This window comes from Cryptomeria japonica, chromosome 3 (genome assembly GCF_030272615.1).
Source record: "Cryptomeria japonica chromosome 3, Sugi_1.0, whole genome shotgun sequence".
NCBI lineage: Eukaryota > Viridiplantae > Streptophyta > Pinopsida > Cupressales > Cupressaceae > Cryptomeria > Cryptomeria japonica.
The window spans coordinates 44,595,441-44,613,289 of record NC_081407.1 but is presented as its reverse complement, the minus strand read 5'-3'; positions in this window follow the sequence as shown (position 1 = coordinate 44,613,289).

The following is a 17,849-nucleotide window of genomic DNA, read 5'->3' as shown; positions in this document are numbered from 1 at the left end:
CTATTTCCTGACATGTCTGTAGCTGAAATCAAGGAGCATTTGTCCACATACAATTCAAAATTTCTTGTGAAACAGAGAGCCTTAAAATTGATGAATGGGCTATACATTGATGTGGAAAATGAGACTAAAGCCAAGTGGTAGGAGATCTTCAAACAAAAGGATGTCAGTGAACAATCTCAAATTGAAATTGTTGATGTCACCGAGCAAGATCCAGATGTCACCAAGCAAGGTCCAGACCCGGTTGACACTATACAAATTGATGAAGATGTAATGGATGAAGCAGCACCGGAGCAGGAAATGATTGAAGGAACCACTTATGCAAAACTTGTCTCTAGTGAATCTGTCTTAGAACAAGTTTAGCCTTATCCGCCGGTGAAGCCACCAGTCTCAACTGAAGCTCCCAAGGATACCGAGCAAGTTACCGAAGGTAACAAATCTGAAGCTGCAGAAGATACAAGTAATAAATCTGAAGCTGCAGCAGACACAACCAAAGATCAGAAGTCTCAAGCACAGACAAGCCCTGCAACTATTACAACTGAGACCCCTAGCACCGAGCCACCCAAAGACACTGCAATTGCTACAAGAATAGACCAAAGTGTTGCATCTACCGAGCAACCTACTGAGGGTCAGCAAGCCTCACAAGCACTTGTCTTAGTGCCATAGACCAAAGGCAAAGAGAAGAAGGTGAGAAAGCATGGTTTTAAATTTGACTTATCTAAACTGATCGTGTTGCCCAATGTAGACATTTCCAAATTGAAAGGGCAAGCACTCACTGAATTCGGTGAACTATGCAAAGCAAAGGCCGAATAGGAAAAGCAACTGGCCATACAAAAAAAGAATAAAGTACTTCAGAAGGTTAGGACACTACTCACAGAAATGCTACCATCAGCAACAGTGTCAATTGATGCAGCCATCCATATTCAGTTGGATGAACTCCTAAATCAGATTGAAACATCTAGAGTTGATGCATCCGAGTACTTAAGCAAGCTCAAGGATAAAGAGCTTATAGCAAAAATGATAGAGGAAGTTCAAAAATCAATTGCTGTTGGCAAGGTAAAACTTGTCAAATTCATTGTTGAGTTGTCCCCTCAACTCAAGCACATTCTTTATTTATTCCAGAAATTATGCACATTTTCTTTATTTATTAAAGATATCAAAAATAAAACTGATGCAATTGAGAAAGAGATCACCGATCTCTCATCTAAGTTGACCATTGAGCCTAATTCAATTCAGAATTTTTACAAAAAGCTACAACAGCTCATGGCTCAACAGTTAGAACTGAGGAATGAAGAGCATAAAATTAGGATGGATATAATGACCCTTCAAACATTATTCCTTCCTCATCTCTCATCAGTACAGGAACAACTCAACCGAGCTACAAGCCTATCAACTGCACAAGAGGGAAGCACTCTTGATGGCTTGATATCACTCTTATATGATATTCAAGCACAAAACTCATTAATGGAAAGTCTCAAGGACTCACTCTCAGTCGCCCTCACCGACGCCCGGACCAAGTATAAGACTATTTTTGATCAGTTACCACCTCCAGATGGAAATTAAGTTTTTAATGTTTTTCAAAAAGGGGGAGTAATATTATGATACTACAAAGAGGAAAGCCTAGCAAAGGGGGAGTAATTCTACACTTGGAGAGTAATACAGTTTTGATAACACAATTTTGAGTATTGTATACAAGGGGAGTATACCGAGCAGAATATACAGAGCATTTAGAGCACACAAGTATAGAATAGAACCGAACATGCAAAATTTAGAGTTATATACAAAATAATGATAAGGGGAGTATATCTGCATATACTATTTTATTGACTATTGTACATATTGTCAAGTATAGTCATTTTGCAAGTATATAGTTTTTTGAGTTATCACTTTGTAAGTAGTTTTTGTCAAACATCTCAACTAATGTCAAAAGGGGAGATTATTACTACTTATCAAATTGCCATTAGTTTCATATCCAAAGTCATACTATATATTCTAGTCAGTTAGTATTACCAAATCATGCAGTCGGTACACACAGAGAAGTCGGTATGAATAGTCTAGTCAGTTACAGAAGAAAGCAGTCACAAAATGCAGTATTCACCGAGTTGTTTACTGAGTAAAGTTTCATGGCTACCGAGTGGTAAATTTAACTCACCGAGTGAAACGTTTTACCAGATACATTGAACCTGAACATGCACATGAAAATGTGTTACAAGATCGAGGCACATCTAACTATTTTTGCATTGCGAATTGCACTAGGAGATTGTGTATGATTACAAGGTCAATCTAACCAATGAGATATTTTGTTTAGTCATTCATTCGAAGAATCTTTTTGTAAGATCAAAGCAATTAATTTGATCACCGCTGTAAGAGATTTATTTATACAGCATGATTCTAGGGTTAGACATAACATATGCAACAAGAGATGTGAGATAACAATGTGTATGCATGAAGGAAGATTGTTATAGAGACACAGAGAGGTCACCGAGAAGGTTATCAATGAACAGTCAAAGAACAGAGTAAACATAAGGGTTTACCAAGCTTCATTATGGGTTACCAAGGTATTCTACAAGCTAGGTAATTTTATTCAGAGCACATAGAATCTACTTTAGCATTTCAGATGTAAAGCTGCAGATATTTGTAATGATTTTATTGCAATATTTTGAAGTTGTAAGAGAAACCTTTAATAGGGTAAAAGACTCTAACCAGGTCTATAAATTGTAAATCCTTTAACCAAGTGCTACACTTATATAGTGTTGTAAAAATCCTTTAGTAAGGTAGATCTAACTGATCTTGATACTCCTAACAGGGTAAGCTATCAGAAATAGCTAAATGTAGCTCTAACCGAGCATTCTTTATTATTGCAATAGTGAAGTTGTGGGTGCCATCCCCACCATAGTTTTCTCTCTCTAACCAAGAGTTTTTGCATGACCAAAATATATGTGTTATGGAGTGAATCATGTATGATTGTTATCTGTTGATTTTAGTTTTATTTTATGTTACTGCACTATTAATTCTATGCATAACAGTAAGGTTATTATCAAGGAAAAGTTTTGAAGTACTGATTCACCCCTCCCCTATTAGTACATTAGTTTTCTATATTGGGCCTAACACCAAATGTGATGCGGTTTGGAAATAAGAAAGATGATCAAGTCTTCAAGTAGAATCCAACTCCACAGGATCCAGTGAGCCAGAACCGAGTTACACAGAAAGAAATGTTGAAACTGCACATAGAAAGAAAACAAAAAGGAAAATGTTTTTGGTTGATGCAAGATTGCTATGAACCAAGGATTCTCCTGCATCAAACATCCACGGTTATTGAAAATGTGAGCCTCTCATTTTGCTGGGGTTAGAGGAAAACCGAGGTGATCTAACTTTGCCTAAGAAATCCAAGATTAATCTTCAACTGGTCTATCCTTCCACTTCACAAGATAATCCTTATAATAATTGCTCCGGGTACTACACCCAATCCTACTATCCAAAATATCTTCAATCTGACCCAATTCCTTCCGGGGCAACTGTTTCTCCAAGTCTGCAATATTGTCCTCACTGAATTCTGGTTCATGATACTTATGAAGATCTGCAATGTTAAACACAGGTGAAATACTCAGACTATCTAGTAACTCCACTTCATATGCATTTCTAGAACTGAACTTCCTCAAAATCCTGCAAGGTCCAAAGTTTTTCATCTACAAAATTGGTACAAGTTCCAACCAGGAATCTTTATTTTCTCAGATATACCATCACTTGATCTCCAATTTCAAATTCCTTATGTCTCCTCTTCTCATCTACCTTCTCCTTGTACTTGTTGTTCATGTCCTCCAAATGCTTCTTAACCTGAATATGTAAGGCTGCCATGTGATCTACAAAGTCTTCTACTTCTGAACTTCTCTAGTCTTCACTGCTAATATCTCTCAATTCTGATATATCTCTAGGATGCATTCTGATAATAATCTCAAAAGGTGCTCTTTCCGTGGTCCTGTTTATTGAATTGTTGTAGGCAAACTTTGCTTGTGCAAGAATCAAATCCCAACTTCTGGTTTTATCTCCAACTAAACATCTCAACAAATTTCCCAAGGTCCAGTTAACTAATTCTGTCTGTCCATCAGTCTGTGGATGAAAAGTAGAACTGAACTTCAAATTTGTCTTCATCTTCTTCCAAAGTGTTATCCAAAAATAGCCAACAAACTTAGTGTCTCTGTCTGAAACTATGCTCTTAGGTAATCCATGCAATCTCACTACTTCCTTGAAAAATAGATCTGCTACATGTAATGCATCTGATGTCTTCTTACAAGGTATGGAATGAGCCATCTTCGAGAATCTATCCACTACCACAAATATAGAATCATTCCCTCTTGGTGTTTTAGGCAATCCAATTACAAAATCCATGCTTATATCCTCCCAAGGTCTTATCGGTACTGTCAAAGGTTTATACAATCCCATATTATGACTACTACCCATTGCATCTTGACAAACTCTACAACTTTGCACATATTTCTTAACATCCTTATGAATCTAGGGCCAAAATTACTGCTCACTCACCAATGCTACTGTTTTGTCAATACCAAAATGTCCAGCTAATCCTCCACTATGTTTCTCCTTTATCAGATTCTCCCTCATAGAAATCTTAGGTATGCACAACTAAACTCCTCTAAATAACATCCCATCTTGAATGAATTAATCCAACCACTTTCTTCTATCTACCATAACCGGTTCTCTACATGCTCTCCAAGGTTCCGCAAAATCTGGTTCATCATCATACAAAGTCTTCAACTGCTCAAATCCTAATACTGTCACTCTCATCTCTATCAACAGATTCCTTCTCCTACTCAATGCATCAACAACTTCATTAGATTTCCCACTTCTATGCTTCAACATAAAGGTATAACTTTGCAATAACTCTACCCATCTCATATGTCTCTGATTCAACTTACTCTGACTATTCAAATATTGCAAAGCTTGATGATTTGTATACAACACAAACTCCTTAGGCAATAAGTAATGTCTTCACTTGTTCAAGGCTTGAACTATGGCATAAAACTCCTGATCAAACACTAAATATCTCTTTTGGGCATCATTCAACTTCTCACTGAAATAAGCTACTCCTCTCCCTTCCTGACTTAAGACTGCTCCTATTGGTGTTCCACTTGCATCGCAATCCACTTGAAATACTTTATTGAAATCCAGTAAAGATAACACAAGGTACTCAGTCATTTTCTGCTTCAATAGTTCAAAAATTTTGTTTGCTCCAGTGGTCCACTTGAATTCCTTTTGATCTCCTCTCATGGTCTCAGTCATAGGGTTGCAAACTGAACTAAAATTTCTGATGAACTTCTAGTAGAAACTAGGTAATCCATGAAATTATCTTACCTCTCCAATGCTTTCCGGTGTAAGCCACTCAAAAATTGCTTATACTTTCTCAGGATCCATCTTCAAACCATCCTCAAATATCACAAATCTCAAATAGACTAACTCATCCTTCATGAAAGTACACTTCTTGATATTTATCAACAACTTTTCTTCTCTCAACCTTTGCAAAACTTGTCTCAATTGCAACAAATGTTCCTCTTTTGTTTTACTGAAAATCAGAATGTCATCCAAATATACAATAACAAACTTACCCAATAATTTCCTCAATACCTCATTCATCAATCTCATGAAAGTACTCGGTGCATTAGTTAACCCAAAAGGCATCACCAACCATTCATATAGTCCTTCATTTGTCTTGAATGCTTTCTTTCACTCATCTCCTTTCCTGATCCTAATCTGATGATATCCACTCTTCAAATCTATCTTTGCAAAGTATTTTTCTCCACTCAAACAATCCATTATGTCATCCATCCTAGGTAAAGGAAATCAGTATTTCACTATGATCTTCTTTATTGCTTTGGAATCAGTACACATTATCCACTCTCAATTCTTCTTAGGTGTTAATACTGTCGCTACTGCACAAGCATTCAGACTTTCCTTGATCAAACCTTTCTTCAAAAAATCTTGCACTTGCCTATTCAACTCTTCATTCTCTATCGGTGTCATCCAATGTGTAGCTTTGCTAGGAAAACTAGCTCTAGGAGCCAAGTCCATGCAATGACTGATACTTCTTAGAGGTGGAAATCCATCAGGTACATTATCTGAAATGATGTCTTCATATTCTATCAACAAATCTTTTATCTCTTCCAGTTGTTCCTCTTCATGTTCCAGATTCTCAATCTTCTTAAGAATTAAGGAAAAACACACATTCTCATGTCTCAATCCATCCAGGAATTTCCTTCCATCCACCAAACAGATTCTAGAATTCATTCAGACTTCATTCTTGAAAGGTTCTTCTAAGGGTAACAAGGTTTTCTTCATCCCATTGGCCACAATATGTATGTATTCTTCCTCCCGTCATGTACTTCTTGTCTATCAAACTGCCAAGGTGTACCATACAAAAGATGACAAATACCCATAGGCATAATATCACACAAGACTACATCATGATAATTCCCAATTTTCAATTTCACCAACCATTGCTCACTTACTCTGATAAGGCTTAGGGTGTTTCAATCTTTCCAAATTCAACTTATTCACCATCTCTTCTGAAACAAGATTATCTAAACTACCACTATCAATATCAACTTTAGAACACTTACCAGATACCTTACATCTGGTCTTAAACAAATTATTCCTCTGCAAGGGCTCTTCATTGTCTCGATATGACACAAAGCTCTCCTCATCATTAATAGTTCTCCATCTTCTAGTTTATTGTCTAATCCAGTGGGGTTTTATTCCACCACTGTTGCTATTCTAGTATTCTCTATCTTCTTACACTTGAAAGAATGATGTCCTTTTCCTCCATACTTATAGCAAGTTCCTCTGAATGTTCTTTTTTATGTCCTTCCAAAATTCTCATTCCAGTAGCCATCCGGTTCTCTCCTCTAGTAGAAATTTCTATCATCCTTCTGGTATGAATTACTCTCTTTGTTCACTTCCTTATCCTTGTTCTGATCTATATAGGTTCTTCTACCTCCGATATATCCTCTTCCTCCTTGAAATCTTCCTCTGGTAAAACTTCCACCTCTGCCTCTCTGCCTCTACTCATGCCTTTTGTTTAACTTCTCTTGTTCCTTTAGGGCATACTGGTAAGCCTCTTCAACACTCTCTAATTTGATCAAACTAAGCTCATCTTGTATAGACATCCATAATCCATTCAAATATCTTTCAATTTGTTCAACTTCATCATCAACATGTCTGGATCTAATATTTAACTTGTAAAATGCTTCGGTGTATTCCTTCACACTAGATTCCTTCTGTCTCAAATTCTTCAACTTTTGGAACATATTCACTTGATAATCAACTGGCATAAATTTTGACTTCAACTTAGCAATCATCCGATCCCATGTCTTAATCTTCTCTTTACCTCTTCTCTATCTATCAACTTGCAAATTCTCCCACCGAAGAGATGCATGACCTTTCAATTGGGTACAGACATATTTTACCTTCCTTTCTTCTGCAGTTTTTTCAAAATCAAAGTATTTCTCCATCTCTGAGATCCAATCCATCAATTCATCCAAATCCAACTTCCCATTATATTCCGGTGGGGTAAAATGAGGTTTACTATTCTCCCTACTCAAAACCCTGAAAAACATTTCCTCATCCAGATCAACCGGAAATGGGTTTACTTGTTCTATCGAGGCTTCTTCTCCTTCATCTTCACTTACATCTTTAATGTATCAACCTCTTCTCTAGGTTGTCTCCACGGATTCCATCCAGGATTCTATCCCTCGCAACATTTCCATCATAGTAGGGTCTGCATTCCCACATTCTCCACTATTCCTAGCTCCTCTTTGTGCAATCGTTCATGCTGATCCTCTGCAGCTACAGATCAGATCCACAATTCACCACCTTACAACAAAAAACTCAGGACACACAACCTTCAAAATGAAAACTCGCTCTGATACCACTTGAAACAGTCACCGGTTAAAAGGGACCTCAAAGAGATCAATCTGGACTAGTCAGCAAGAGTAACAAAACATAAACACAAAGATATGATGGAGACAATGAAGAACCGATTGTATTGTAACATGAAAATTGATTACAACTAACTGGTAACAACTGGGCTACAACATAACTATCTCACAGGCCTACAAGAACATGCTCAAAGTACAAAATAGGTCACAACCGAGACCTTTAATCTTAAGATATATCTTCTATGCTCAGTCTAACTACTTGATTATTCTATCGATCCATTCTAAATCGCAATTACAATTATATATATGATCCAAGAGGATCCGGTCGGCCCAAAAAGGGATCAAAACCCCAAGAACAAGACCTAACATGTAAAATCAACAAGGTTGGCCTCCGCCAAGAGATTCCTCCAGAAAATCCAAAGGATGAAGTTTACATCATGGGAAAAGGTCGGCCACATGCCAAGGAACATCAAAATCAAATCCCAAGGCTCCGGAAGCTTTGGAAGGGGTTCTGGTAGATCACCAAAATAGGTCCAGGCAACCAATAAGAAGAAATTGTCAACCAGTAACAAGAAACTGTTAACGAAACCAATAGCGATAACTTGTCGAAAAATAATCCAAATGTGATGTGGTTTGGAAACAAGAAATATGATCAAGTCTTCAAGTAGAATCCAACTCCATAGGATCCAGTGAGCCAAAACCAGGACACATAGAAATAAATGCTAAAACTAGAAACAAAAAGAAAACAAAAAAGAAAATGTTTTTGGTTGATGCAAGATTGCTATGAACCGGGGATGCTCTTGCAATCTAAGTATGATGAGAAGTAGCGACAGAGTCTAAATTATCACACTAACACATTTGGGGTCGTTTTCCGATGAACTATCATTGTAATTTCGACATATTATTGTCGTAGATCCGACGAAATGACGAAAAGATTTTTGTTGCTCAAATTTTGTCAGGTTATTCAATGGATAGATGTTTATCAGAATTATGATGCATTCTTTGTCGAAAGTTGACACATAATGTGGCAGTCTAATTCTTTGGAATTCCGATGAAGTTGCCAATATTCTGACGAACCATGCACTAGTTTTTTTGTCGTAGGTACAACATTCCCATCGAAGCATAGTGCCCTTTTTTTGTTGGAATTCTGATGAACAATGCAAGGAAGATCCGACGGGAATGGTGCACGTGCAACAAAAAATTTCATCATAGGTACAACATTGCTATCAAAACATATTGTCATTTTAGACCTACTGCATTTCTCACTTTCCTCTTCTCTTCCTGAATCTCCCTCACTCGAGGAAGACACATCGAAAAAATACCTATTTGATGGTACCTACACTCCATTAGATGAGCGAGATAGTTGGGAGAGGGTCGATTGTTATTGTGAATGGAAATTGTAGCTAGGAAATGTGGAAATCATCAAAGCAATATAATATTAGTCATAGCTCAATCACAAAAGCTCAAATGCAATGATCAATCCTAATTACATCCAATAGAGACATGAAAGCAAAACATTCAAGATTAAAAACTAAGCAAACCAAATGCAAATCTGAATATCTCCTTCATGTGGCTCCATTGTCCTTCTTTCTTCTTCAAATAGCTTTGTTTGTGGATCTCACCTACAAGTGCATACACATGAGATGAAAGCAAGTAGACAAGATAGTAGCGCAAGAATACTCGACGACAAAGTGATTGAAAAAAGTGATTAGTTCGATAATGTGATTAGTTGGGATTGAAGAAAATCATCCAATTTATAGACAAATTGGAGAGATGATCAAATTAGCATGAAGAGATTCAAATGGAAATTGCAAATCAAGCATGTCAATTATGACAAATTTATGACAAATTTGCACTTTCTATACAAAATTGATTAATTGATAATTTATGACAAAATTATGACAAATTTCTATGTCAAAATTGATTGATTGTCAATTATGACAAATTGAAATGTCATTCCCATGAAATTAGGAGAAAAATAGGAGGAAATTGAATTAGAAATTAGGAAAATTAGAAAAATGGAAATTAGGAATTTAGGAAATTAGAAAATGAGGAAATTAGGAATTAGGAAATTAGAAAATGAGGAAATTAGGAATTTAGTGAATTAATTAATAATTTTTCATTTATTAATTAATTCACAAAAAGAAGAATAATTAGTTAGCCAATTAAACATTTAATTGTGACACGAAGACCTAGGATAAATAAATAAATTATTTAACCTAGAGGGAGAAATGACAAATAAGGTTAAATGAATAAATCATAAAACCCTAAAAGATGAATTAGAAATGCAAGGATGACAATTAGGTCTTGATGTAAGATTGATTTGATGTCGATTTGATCATAATTTTGAATTGATAAAAGACCAATGCTGATAAGAGATTTGATTGATAAATGTGCCAATTGACGAGGAACAATGACTAATTGATCCAAATTGACATGATTGAGAAGGATGACGATCGATGACAAATCAATCGCAAAATGACAAAATTGACAAGAGGACAAGGATCGATGACAAAATAGATCACAAGATGACAAGATTAATGACAAATTGATCAAAAGACAAGAATCATTGACAATTATCGATTGCATGATGACAAGATTGATAAGAGGACAAAACCCTAATTAGGATTGACGATGTCCAAAATGATGACAAATGAATACGCACATAGATGTGAGAGGATAAGATTGACCAAAATCATGACTAATATTGTTATCGACAAGACCAAATTCGAAAGCGAGACAACTGAAGAATGCAGAAGAAGGACTCGATGCTCGCAAATGATAAAGACCAAGTGCGAATTATAGGAGAAATGTTAATGCGACACAAAAGCCCTAAAATAAGGCAATGCGCAAATGTTAAAGTATGATTCCGCAAGCGTTGACCATTTTTAGACGTCTACATTTTGCCCCTCTTTGAGACAATGCGATTTCAAGCGTTGTTTCAAAGAACAATAATGAAAATGCCCTAGACACTGACAATGACATATGGATGCGCCCTCGAGGAATTGGCCGGAAACATCCAGAAAAGAGGCCAATTGATCGATAAGATTGATAGAACATGATAGGATCAAACAGACTGACAATCAAAGACCGGATGCACAAAGGACAAGCAATTGAAGGTGCAAAAGACTGTGACCAACATGAGATGGAGAGAGTGCACGTCCATCTATGCACTGACAAAGATCTATAAATGAGACAAAGAGAGTGAAAATTGTTCATTTGCACTAGCCAAAGAGGAGGATTTGTTGCTCTGGAAAAGGACACTTGCAAAGAGATGGCAAACATTCCAATGGCAGATCACCTCGGAGAATGTGTACACACGTACAAACGATTAGACAATGCAGGAGCAACGGTATGTATCTCAAAAACCCATGTTTTCAATTTTATGAATTTGACTGGCTTGCAGGACATTGCGGGGCCCATAGAAAAGGCAGAAATTGACTTCTGTGCTTGTGTAGGGCGAATCTTGCGCTTGTGTAATGTCTTCTGTGCTTGTATAGGGGGACACAGGTGCAGGATATGTGGCACAGGTGCAGGATACACAACACAGGTGCAGTTGTGCCCTGGGAACTCAATTTAGGTCAAAAACAGCACGCAAATGATCCGGAAAGGGGGGATAAGGGTAGGATAGGTCAGAATAGATGAAAAACACCCTAATTTAGACATGAACTGAGGAAATGCAACCCGTAGGAGCAAACCCTAAAACTGACAAAATATGCCCCAATTGTGATGCAGAGTCGACAGTATCCATTGATCACACGAGAGAACCGACCAGACTACTTCATGTTACGACATAGACTCAGGAGCACGGACAGAGATACACTAGCAGGATTGGGAATATACTATATCACATTCATGTCCGAGATTAGGGTGAACACAGGACTGCTTACTGCATTGGTAGAGCGATGGCATTCAGAGACCTCCTCTTTCCATCTGGCGACTGGAGAGGCGACTGTGACACTAGAGGACGTATGGCATATCCTCTGCATTCCGATTCATGGAGAGATGGTAGAGTATGACCTAGTGACAGGGAGAGATGCGTTGTGTAGATTATTTGAGTGCGACACAGATGATCTGGATATCATAGAGAGGGAGATTGGCTGGGAGACCATGGCATCAGAGTATGATCGGCGATATGTGGTGATAGCCGTGGTGATAGCATGTCTACTAGCAGGAGATAGATGAGGACATGAATTCCCTATTAGATGGGGAAGAGTGTTGGAGCGGATGGCAACAGAGGGGATGGTGTATGCATGGGGACCATGTGTACTAGCTATGCTATATTTTTAGTTGCATCAGATAGCATATCAGGGGGTTCAGACTTTGAGCTATGGAGTCACATTGTCACAAGTATGGGCATTCGAGCACATAGCCATATGTCGACCGATTGCAGAGAGACAGGTATTACCACATCGACCATATGTGTATTGCTATGGAGGAGCACTGAGACAGGGTTTGTTTGGATACATACTATATTGGTGACACGAGCTAGACAGACTGAGAGAGTTTACATGGAGGCCATATCATGATTGCCCTGGATGGTCAGATGATAGTGATGAGCTACCATATTGTAGACAAGAGAGGTACCTGATTGGGCGACTAGTGAATCACCAGAAAGTGATTGAGATGTACCTACCAGAGAGAGTCAGACGATAGTTTGGAGAGAGGTAGGATGTACCTAGGAGGACGACACACTTTGCTCGATCTCATAGAGAGACGAGTCAGTGGGGGAGTATGATTCAGCCACACATAGCATATGCTAACTTCACACAGCTACAACAGAGACAGTGGGATTGGAGATTAGATGTGGAGGACGTCGGGATGACAGAGGTGTATGAGAGATGGTTTGCACGATGACGGCCAGTGCCATTGATAGATCCGGACATTCCAGTACCGAGGAGACAGGAGGACTTCCCACTCGCTGGAGAGGAGGAGGGAGATGATGAAGACAAGGAGGATGAGGGCAGTGATGAGGATAAGGAGGATGATGAGGATGGAGATGAGGATGGGGATGACGAGGATGAGGCATTGCAGGATATACCCATAGAGCCGGAGATAGCTAGCATAGAGGAGATGGAGATGTGTAGGGCTACCATAGCGAGTCAGCATGATCATATTGTGACATTAGAGAGACAGATTGCCATCTTGAGGATAGAGCATGATTAGTTCAGAGTGGAGATAGCCAGACTCACAGTGGCTCGAGATACAGCAATAGCTCAGGCACAACGAGAAGAACAGAGAGTCACTGAGTATATTGGGTTGATTAGGGATGCCAGTGCACGAGAGATGGCACAGATGTTGGTAGAGACCAAAGAGGAGATACGCCATTGGAGGACACTATATGAGAGTGCAGTTCCACCAGAGCAGAGAGCAGCATCATATCGAGCACGATCGAGGACAGAGAGTAGGGCATGCTCTCGGAGGTCAGTGAGCAGCATGGGGGTGAGTGGACCTATGAGACCACCATAGCCAGGACCAGGAGGGACATAATCCATGAGACATGGTAGGGATGAGGAGGATAGAGGGAGCACCTGGTGACAGAGGCACATGATCCGTATGATGGACAGTGGACATTATGTAGTTTGACATTTTGTAGTCAGCCTGCGGGCCATACTTAGGACAGATAGTCACTGGGAGCACCCAGTGACAGAGGCACATGCTCCGTATGATGGATAGTGGACATTATGTAGTTTGACATTTTGTAGTCAGCCTGCGGGCCATACTTAGGACAGATAGTCCAATTTTGTACTCCGATATTATTGTGACATATGATATGATATGCATCAATATGATGCAATGTGTGATGACTGATAGCTATTTTCCATGTATGGATGACTTATGCACTGTTTATGTACCATTGTGGAACATGTATGGATGCATTTTTTATGTTTTTTTAATGCATTGATAATATGAAATGGATAAAAGGCTTGATACGATGCTTGATGTGATGTTTGATATAATGCAAATGTACTAACCGAATGGATGCAGGATGCAACATATGTATTTAGGGAAATCGGAGCACTAGACCGAACTAACTATCCGAACTGATGGAAGAAATGTTAGTAAGAAGAACTGAAATAGAGGACTGTTAGAGATGAAGAAAAACTTGCTTTCAGTAATGCACTTTGTAGGTGAGAACCTTTATTTTAATATAGCAAAATAGATGCATAGCATCATGGCATTGAAGGCTAGAGCTGAAATGCAACCCTTTTTTGCAAAAGACAAACACATCACAGACAAACAACAATCACAACAAAAAAAGAAAAGGATCAGGAACCATCCTGGTCACTCTAAATCACTCAGTGACATCATCGAGCAACATAGGAACATGACCGAAGCCAAAGATAAATCAGTAAAAAGATAAGATGCACAAATTCCAACAAATCAAACAAACATCTTGATCTTCATTGTCAAAAGTTGAAAGTGCTGATAGGACGATCATGTTGTCTAGTTTCAGGACATGCGGTACCCCATCTAAGACAAGACACAGTCTGGTTTCGAGTATACCACACCTTGTATAAGACCCATGATAGTAGTGACAAGGACAAATAATTGTGCGGTTGATTGATTGATATGACAATTTTAATCAGTTTGAATGTCTGGTTTGATTGAAAAAGTTCATCTGTTAATGCGTGATTTGTAGTAAAGCACAATGTGTGATTGCGTGTCATTGGAGGTATGCTCAGCGATCTGTCTTATGCACAAAGGGATCATTTATTGCAAAATGCTTGTTTTTGCGAGTTTTTATAATTTTTTTTGTGTTCATTTTTTTAGGATTTTATTTGACTTTTTAGGGATTTTTTTCAGGATAGTATTTGATTTTTAGAGATTTTTTCAGGACATGATTTGATTTTTAGGGATTTTTTCAGGACATTTTTCAATTTTTTTTAAAAATTATTTCAGGACATTTTTCAATTTTTTTTGAATTATTTCAGGACATTTTCAATTTTTGTTTTTATTATTTCAGGACATTTTTTGATTTTTATGATTTTGCCCCCAGTGTTTAGCAAGGCAAGGAATATGACAGGTGAATAAATAGGCTTTCTGAAATGATGGTGGATAGAGGGAAGACAAAGGCCTTTTATCATGGAGACAATGTGGATGCAATTTGCAAGGGCTATGGCATGATGGGACAAGAGACTATATATGACAATGTAAAGCAGTGACATGGCATGAGGGACATGTCAAGAGGTTTTTGAAACTATGTTTAAATTTTGCGTCCTTATGTCAGATCAAGATCAAGGAATGAAAAAGAGTGTATGGATAGTGATAAGATATGGATAGGATAAGAAAGACCAAGAATGGATAAGGGACATGGACTGAAGGTCGGGATAGGATACGGGATAGTGGCAGAAAGTTGCAATAAGACAGGGAATATGAATGAAAAGTTGTAATAAGCAAATGGATAAAGACCAAAAGCTATGATGGACTAAAAGCTACAAAAAAGATGCATGATGCTCATGATGATCCTCAACCTTGTCAAGATCAAAAGTGGAAAGAGGAAATGGACATGAGGGACAATAGGATATGAAGGGTAATGACAGGGGTTCGATAGGATAATGAAGGGCAATAGGATATGAAGGAGGAAACCTGCCCCCAAGTACGGTATGCAAGAAGTTCATAGATTACGCATGATGCCTATTTGCCAGGTTTTCATCATGGTATTTGCCCAAGGCACTTGTTTGCTAGGTTTTCACCAGTGGACGAATTATTTTTCTTTATTTTTTTCTTTTGTCTTTTTTTTTCACTTTTTTTATTTTTTATTTTTTTTATTTTGACTTTTTCAATAGAAGATGGACACATGATAGGGGATGGAATAAGGAATCAAGCATCTTTTTTTTTTTTGGATAGGAGCCTTAAAAAAAAAATACCATGACCTTTAAAAGTATGCTCAAAGACGTTGGTAGGATAAGGACATGGAAAAAGAGATGAAATTAAGGCAAGGATTTATGTAAAGGATTGGATCAAAGGGATGGAAGGATGGAAAATATGCATTGGATAATAGATCGGGTGTTGGAAGAATTGTGCTTCACTGGATGGAAATGTTGGAAAGATTGACATTGGCACACACCTTGAGGGGTGATGGACTGATGGAGGAAAAATGGATTTCAGATTGTGAGATTTGGATGGAGGAAAAGATAGTGATTCTGGGACATAAGGGCCCAAAATGGATGAAGAAGGTGATGGAGGAATAAAGTTGGAAGATTTGGATGGAGGAATAGCAACTTTGGATGCCAAGTTGGATGTTTCTTTTTGTGCTTCAAGGAGCTTCTTAGGGATCCACATGGTTTTTGATTTTTCATGCTTTTGTGGTTCCTTGGAGTGCATTGCTTGCACAAGGGATTTAGGAACCCATATATATTTTGACTTTGCTTTCTTTTGCTCAGTGGGCCTTTGTGGCCTTTTGGATATTTCTTTTTCTTTATAGATCATATTGTTCTTTGTTTTGACATGTCGATTATATTGGACATGTTGATCCTTGAATACATGTGGATTGCTAGACTTATGATGCTTATACTTGGCATCCAAATTGCTTGGAGGGGGAAAGGAATGCATGGATGGATATGAATGAAATGGAATTCTTTTGGATGGATGAAATTTACTCAAGGATGTGTGCCTTTGCTGACCTTGCATAGAGGACGAAGGAATATAAGGACCTAAGATGGATGGAAGGTGTGATGGGGAAGGTGTACGTTTTGATTTTGATGGAGGGATACCAACGTCTTGAGAGTGAGTTGTGTAGACATGACCCTTAAGATCTTCTTTGATTTGGAGGGGTTCTTTCTCATGAAGGTCTACCCCTTTGCCTTTATGAATATCTTGACTTGTAGGATACTCTTTTCTTTGGGAAGAAGACGCGAGTCCATTATGAGGTGGATATGATATGAGAGAAATAATGAGATCTTGAAGTTGATCGGATTGCACCAAAGTAGAAGAACCCATTATGCATGTCGAGGGTTCATGAACATCTTGCACTGACACGTTAGAATCATGAGGGGGATTAGGATCATGAGGGGGACTAGGATTTTGTAGTGGACATGGTTCAATGATAGGCTCTTCAAGAGATGGAATGGGAGAAATAATGGGATCATCAAAAGAAATGTGATCTTGGAGTGTATATGCTGGATTAGGATGTGGAGATGGAGGAACAAGTGGATCTTGTGGAGGATCTGAAGGAATGATAGGGTCTTGACAAGGAGGAAGATCATTGGAATCCTCTTTAAAGGTGCTTTTCTCTTGACTTTTAATGAGATCATTGGAAAGGATGGAAGGGATATCTTGATCTTTCTTAGGAAGTGGAATGCCAATGGGATTTGAAAGGACATTTTTTTCATGAAATGGAAGGGGATCATTTGGGATTGGATGGACTGGGATATCTTGATCTTGCTTAGGGAATGGAGTGTCAATAGGGCTTTGGATAGGATGGACAAGAATAGGGGAATCACCGTGAGCATCTGGGAACATGGGGTCCTGGTCAACAATTGGATGGGATGATAAAGTTTCAGGATCTTGATCTTGATCTATTTCAAGACACGTTTCTTCATGCTCTAAATTATCCTCTTGACATGGGGTTGGACTTTGGATATGCATGGAGGATTCTGACAAGGAATCAATGATTTGGCATGAAGGGGATGCACTTCGAACATTTGTGATGGATTCTGGCAAGGAATCAATGCTTGAAAATGAGGAAGAGGGACTTTGAATGGGGTCCTCTAAAATAGGTAATGGCAATAAAGTGCATGGTGGCATTGTGTCTTGTATTTCTGAAACATGACAAGGATGTGCATCATAAATTGGATTATCTTGGCAATCAATTATGGATAGCTCTTGGATAATTTCATCCTTGGGTGTATTGTTTGATGAGGACAACATGGAAGGTTCTTGGGAAACTTCTAAAGGTGTAGG